At 30.9% G+C, this 7,317-nt stretch overlaps 1 long non-coding RNA gene across 1 annotated transcript; it reads left to right on the top strand.

The window, feature by feature from the left end:
* The first annotated feature begins 2,028 nt into the window (after positions 1-2,028).
* LOC129942029 (uncharacterized) lies at positions 2,029-4,392 on the top strand. Its single transcript, XR_008780963.1, has 3 exons — positions 2,029-2,893; positions 3,138-3,296; positions 3,757-4,392. It is a non-coding gene; the product is annotated as an uncharacterized LOC129942029 (long non-coding RNA).
* The last annotated feature ends 2,925 nt before the right edge of the window (positions 4,393-7,317 follow it).

Raw genomic sequence — 7,317 nt, 5'->3', positions numbered from 1 at the left:
AGGTATACACTTGTATCGCAGGCAATTCTTTTTTTTCAAAGGAGAGGGAAAGGTGTCACATTCACTTTTTTCAAATTTGTCAATGGACCCATGGTAATACAATTGTTATCTATATGTTGAAGGGAAAGATCAATTTTCAACCCCGAAAGGAATTTATATGAAATTTCAAATAAAAGAATAAATAAAAGCATGCAACATTAAAAAAATAAGTACCAATGTTAATGAATTTTAATTAGATTTTAAATAAAATAGTAAAAATGTTTATAACCAGAAATTAAGTTGTAAGATTAAAATGCAAGCAGAGTTTAACTTTCTGCAGCTTATTCATAGTGTCCTTAAAATTGGCCTATAAGTCATATTTTTCAAGCATTTAAAAAGTGAGTAAGGATATTTCTTGAGGTCTTAAGTCAAAAGATTGTATTTTAGGTTTTAAATTTGGTGTAACGGCCTTTCATTGTCTCTTTAGTTTTATACCAACAATTTCAATCTAGAACAAATGCTAAATATCTAATTAATTTAGTCTTTAGACAATGAGAAGAACAATTCATATTTTTCGTCTTGAGTTCATTAAATCAGTTTGACCAGTTTCTGACTTAAATTCTTTTTTTCTAACGTCAAAGATTTTTAATTTACCATTGAAAGTTATTGTGAAAAGTCCAATTAATTGAATTAAAAATGTTTTTCTTGGTGTTTTAATGCAATTATCTTTAGAAGAATTGTATTCCGCGAAGAAGGACTTTTTTTACACCAAACATAAATTGAAAAATAAAAACTACACAAAACGCTATAAAAATGTGTCAAAATTGTTTGAATGGCGAGAAATGTTTAACTATTAAATTAAATGTTTAAGTCATTTTTTTAATCAACTAAGCTTAAAAGATGATTTCACTTATTTTAAACAATTTTAACATCTTAATATTTTTTAAAATTTCGAAAAAGTTAAAACCACGAATTGACTGCTTTAATATTAAGCAATTTTCTAGATTCATAGAACAGTGAATGAAATTTTCCAGTCTACTGTTGGGAATTTCCATTAAAAGGTCAGTTTAAGTTTATTTTCCTTTTTTTAATAAAAGTGAATAAGCAATTTATTAATTAGCAAGATGATAGGAAAGGTTTAAAATTTTGAAATCGTTTACTAAAATGTAAAATGTAAAAAGTCCTTAACAATGGATTGCATACAATTTTGAGAAAATGTTGTTTTTAATAGCATTGGACAGAAATAGATGGGACCAGAAGCCTTATTCAACAAACACTTATCACTTTTTATTTGCAACTTTGCAAACAAAATATATCCTTCAAAGTGAAGTGCAAAATGTTTCACAAAATTTGCAAAGTAAAAGCACTTTTCACTTTACAATTTTTTAGACTTTGTTGAAAAAGTGAAAAGTAAAACTCTCAAACCAAGTTAAAATGCAACCTTGAAATTAATCTTTCTTTCTGTTGTTCTTTCACGGAGAGAATTGAAAAATCACTAATTGCTAAATTTTAGGTTGCAATTTACGAAAACCCTTTTTTTAGTAAATCAAGACGATTTTATTATAAAATGAATGAGAAAGTTGTAATTCAGCATTCAAATCTTCGTAAAATACAAAATTTTATAATTTGGTAATTATTATCAAAAGTTATAATTCGAGCTTGTTGAAATCAAAGTAAATTGCAACTTTTGAGTCGCAATCTACTACTTTAGGGGAATAATTTAATTTGACTGCTCATTAATCTTGTTTTGCGAAATGTATGCGGTGATTTAAGCATTCTCAATTCTCAAATCAATAAAATATAATCACAATAGGTATAAATATTCAATCTGCAATATTGTAATTTAAGAAAAACATATTTGCTGATTTAAGAAAAAAGCTAAACAGTAAATTACAATTCTTTTAGTCTTAATCTAGTCTTTTCAGGGTAATAATTTAAAAATATTTATATGGTGATTTGCATGCACTCAATCCAATTTTTTATTATGTTTTTTTTATGCTACTTCGCTTACTATCTACAATACAAATACAATACGCTCTTCGCGCCAACCGTCGCGTCGTGGAGACCTGGAGCCACATTTTTTGTTTGTGCATGCCAAAGTGCTATGCGTATTTATGCATTTACATTACATAGCTACATAGATTTTTGATTCTCTCGATGGAAGAATTGCAGAATATTTCTCAATACCAATATTTGCTTTGTCTATTTGATGATATTTTATATTATATAAATATCATGGGCTCTTGCTGAGTTTGACAAGGTGGGACAAGGGGGGACGGGGGTCTATGGTAACGTGACTTTCGCCATTCATTAAAACATTTTTTATTAGTATTTCTTTTGACTATTTTTTTATTTTGCTGCTGCAGCTGGCAGTTACCCGTTGATATTTATTTTCCTTGGATGACGTCGTTCTCGGTCGCAAGTACCGCTTATCACGACACTATGAAAAAGGGTGTGGCCTGCGCACGTGTATGTTGATGGTCTGATTTCGATTCGATCGTCAACGTCGTCGATGATGAGGATGCGCAACGTTAATGTGGTTGTTGTTGCGCTCGTGCCCAAAAATCTGCTGGACGAAGAATAATTTCTTGTTAGCGCCGCCGTTGCTCTGCACATATGGTTGATGTGCAATAGAATTTTCACTTAGTGATGATGTTTTTGGGTGTCCCGCTCCCGAATTGCATTGTAGTGTATATACACACATATAATCTTAGCATTTTCAGCTATGTATGTGGCTGGCTTTGCACTGGGCTTCTGAGTTGAAATTCCTGAAATTCCATATCATTCGATTCATTCGTAAACAGTCGCGCGTGCGTTAATATATTGTTTTTGTCAAGTGGTGTAAAAATAAAAATTTCAACAAAAAGGAAATTAATTGTTCATTTAACTATTTTTGATATCCGGCCTTGCATAGGTAAGTAAAATAAAGTGACAAGTAATTAATGTTTATTAGTATTTTGTTGATGTTTCATTCAAAACAGCGCTTAAAAAAAAATATAATAACTTTATTCAACCACAAAGCCTTTCACAAAATTAGCAAAAGTATTTAATAATTTTCCCTTTTGTTACAAATACCTAGTAATTGAAAACCATTGTGCGTCTTTCGAATTTATCAAAACATTATAAAGTTTTGAACTTAAATTTTATTTCTTTTTTAGGAAATTTTTAAAAAAATTTTAAAATGACGTCAAATGCTGGGTCAAGTGACCAGCCAGATATAAATGAACTGGCAACTGACAATTTTAACCAAAACACAAAAAATGTGTATGATTTACTCAGTCTCTGGGGACTTGATACCTTATATAATCACTTTCTTTGTAAGTAAATAATTGAAAACAACGTTCCACCTACATATGTATGTATATACATATATATAGGTACATATATTTGTTTTTATAAAAGAAAATCAGGCTATGTCGTTTTTCTTGGGTTTTTTCATCATTTCGAATTTGATGTCGACTTCAATATCTTGGTTGGAAAACAATTTTATTTGGTTATTCACCACAAAGGACAAACTGAAGAATTAATTTAAAATTTCTCCTTACGTTTTAGAATAATTTAATATTAATATCCCCGAGAAAACAGACATAGAAACCTACAAAAATAAACATAAAGCTAATGTTGCTTTGAATAGTCATGCATATCAAAAGTGGCATAAGTAAATATTTTCTTTTATAACTGTTCATGGTCCAACGGTCACCCAAATCAATATTACTGACCTAGGTATAATCCAATCTTATTAGTAAAATCGAACAATTTTTGGATTTTTTTTTTCAGCTTTTAATATCACAGATTTGGAATCCTTAAGGTTACTGAATGAAAGTGATTTGATAACACTATTTCCAACAGATGTGGGCAACCGGGCCAAATTGCGTTCTAAAATAGAAGATTGGCGAAACAGTGTAAATATGTAATATAATAAAACTGTAATGTAAATAATAAAACTATCATGTAAATAATAAAACTTGGAGTAAAAAAAATAATAAAAATAGTATAATATATTTTAATTTTAAGTTTCTAAATTTGTATTTTTAGAAATAAGTTAAAAACAATAAAAAATAAAGAATTCTTTCAAATGTGTCGTTCTTTTATATATTATTGATTTTTTAAATTATTATTCTCTAGTACAAACAAAATACAATGGTACGGAAATGAAAAATAAGTAAAGGTGTGGATTTTCTTATTGCATTACTACTGACAGAAATTATTTTCAGTTTCCTTCATAAAGATAAAGATAAGAGTTTTCGTTCACAACTAAGAAGAGTAAAACCACTCAATTTTTTAACTACCATTAAACTTCAAAAGATAAGACTACACTCTTGAATTCAAAAATAAATATGATATATTTGTGAATTAAGAACGATAGTTTTTAAATTAATAAGAAATATTCTTAAATTGCGACGAAAATGCTGAAAAAAATAAGCAAATTGATATTCAAAAGTTGCAATTACGAATATATTTATTGCAATTTGTAACAAAAACTTATAATTCGGCGCGCGATCAACTAAAAAAATATCCCTGAGAATACGAAAACCAATAAGTTTATGTTGTAAATCATAATGAAGATTGTTGATTTTGCAAAAAATTGTTCTTGAATCTCTACATGATTCCTTGAAAATAGAAAGTAAATTAATCTTTAAAAGCTACAAATTGCTGCAGAAACTGTTTAAAATTACGACTCAAAAGTTGCAATTTAAAGATAACTAAGTATCAAAACTGTGACTGTCATTTTCAAACTGCAGAATAACCTGTTTCAAATTACAACTCAAAAGTTGCAATTTAAAAAAAAGAAGTAGCAAAACATTAGTTGTCATTTGCAAACTAATGTATATTGTCGCAGTCTAAGAAAACAAGGGTTGAAATTTGCCACTTGTGTGTGTAGGTATTAAAAAAAACGAATCAAATTGCAATTCGCTGTTTGAAATATTTGTTTTCCTCGGTCGAATTATTGCTACTCAAATGTAGTGAAATATGATTTTTGAGTGTCAATATCTTCATTTTGCTCATTTTATGAAATTGCAAACAAAAAGTAGCAATTTACTTATTTCGAAGCCAAGGTCCAAAACTGGATTCATTTTTCGTGATTTGTAGCTTATTTTTCTTGATCTGATCTAAGAATTCTTTCCGTGTTCTCTTCTGTCCTTCTGTCTTGTATTAATGTCTTGTGTTGTTATCACCAAACATAGCCTAGTTACTCAAGGTGCTGTGTGTATGTAATGTAATGTAAAAAACCTCCACAAAATCAGACATTTTGAGATTGAAATGAATCAACGCGTTAACCCTAAAATTAAAAATTCATGTTCTTTAGTAAATTCGTCCAAACTTAAAAACAAAAAAAGTATGCGTACATTTTCTTCCTTTACTATTATATACTTTTCCATTTTCAAAACGGTTCATATATTTTTTCGTTTTCGATAACTTTTCAAAACTAACTCTAATTTTCAACTACAAATTTCTCTTTGCATATTACATGAAAAGCTTGTCGAAATTCCAAATATAATTTCCAAGTTTATTGTTTGGTGAAAAAAGAACAAATACTTTGCAAAATAACAAAACTTTTCACCTTTTGGAAAAAGCCTTGCACTTTAATTTATGTTTGGTCAAAGCTCGTATAATCTATAAAGTAAAAATGCAAAGTTGCAAAGTGAAAAGAGTGTGATGAAACAGATCCCTGGTATAGCTAGAGACCTGTTAAAATGAACTTAAACAATGGGAGTTGTTTGTTAAAAATTCGAATACACAATTTTTTTTGTATTTTATAATTTTATATGAATTTTTACTATTGTCAGCAATTGGTATGCACATGTTTTGATGTTGTATCTGGTAATAGTACATTTTTTGCAACTTTTCCCTTAAATCATCTTTTAAAACATGCAAGTACTAAAAGAACATGATTGATAGCCAAAGTTTTGAATTTTATGCACTTTGAGATTGTTGAAATAAACCAACGAAAAAAAACAGTAGCCTAAGCAAGAGTTGTCAGTTGAATCTTGTACGAGTGTAGGCCCAGGTTTGGCTGGTACCAGTCAAAACCCTCTCGCCACACCTCTTGAAGAATGATTCTACCTCTAATGATGTAGATTGAAATAAAGCCCAACCGATCGAACACACGCATAATCGCACGAAGAATACGTCTTTTTATTATGGCATTGGATGCTAAGACCATCTCCTTTAAATCGTCATCTTCGGCAAGTCCGTAAAGAAAACAATCGGAAAAAGGTTGCCAAAACATTCCTAAGACCTTTGCGATATAACCCTAGCATTCGTTTGGATCGATGCTGACTAATTTAGCATCTCTGGTGACTGAGACTGCTTCTTCAACTGTGTTGTGACTGTCAAAATAATCATCAACATATGTTCTTTTTGTCAAAATATCCACAGCTTCTGGACATTCTTCTTTAAAAAGGTTATCATGATGGTTTTTGACGAACTGTGCACATGCAGGTGAACATCGAGGGCCGAACATCATAACTTGCATTGTGTAAACCAATGGCTTTCTTGAAATGTCACCATCTCTCCAAAGTATTCTTTGACATTGCTGGTCTTCCTTTTTAATCTTAATTTGGTGAAACATTTCTTTGACGTCAGCATTAACAGCAATCTTACGCTCACGGAATTTAAATAGACCAGCATGGAGAGGCACAAGGTTGTCAGGTCCTTTTAGGAGAAAAGTGTTGAGAGAAAGTCACACGCACATCTTGGTTTTATTGGGAGTTTATTGGGACTTTCAACAATAAAAGTGGGTGTGTACCAAACTCGAGTCCACTTTATTGATAACTCTTGCTCCGAAGCGATTCTGGCGTAACCCTTTTCTAACAATGTTCGCATGTGATTATTTTGCCATTCTAGTAAGTGTGGTTTCTTTTTCAAGGACTTTTCGAAACAGACAAGTCTCTGAAAGCCATCGAATAACTATCTGGTAATCTTACATTGTCTGAGTTGGATAAGAGACCGATTTCACACTCACCATCCACTAGTTTGATGAAAGATTCCATAATGTCTACAGCTCTTTTTTCTTCAGGACTCACAAAATCTCAATTTGGTGGCTTCACTCCGAACTCTTCCGTTGAAAAATGCTGTTTCACTAGATCGTGTAAGCTCTCTTCAGGTTTGATTGCAACGTGAAAATAGAATTTCATTTTTGGTCGAGGAACATTGTGAACACAAACGTGTGGATGCGAAACATAACCACTGCCAAAAACGATCCATCCGAGCCGCGTTTTCAGCGCACAGGGCTCTTGGTCGTTTCCGTGACGTTGACGTTGACCCAGAAGGAACTTCGCTTGATCGAGGCAAATCAAAATCTTAGGCTTGGCATCAACTAAATCCACCAAAGGA

This window comes from Eupeodes corollae, chromosome 1, assembly GCF_945859685.1.
Source record: "Eupeodes corollae chromosome 1, idEupCoro1.1, whole genome shotgun sequence".
NCBI lineage: Eukaryota > Metazoa > Arthropoda > Insecta > Diptera > Syrphidae > Eupeodes > Eupeodes corollae.
This window is presented reverse-complemented; position numbering and strand designations above follow the sequence as displayed.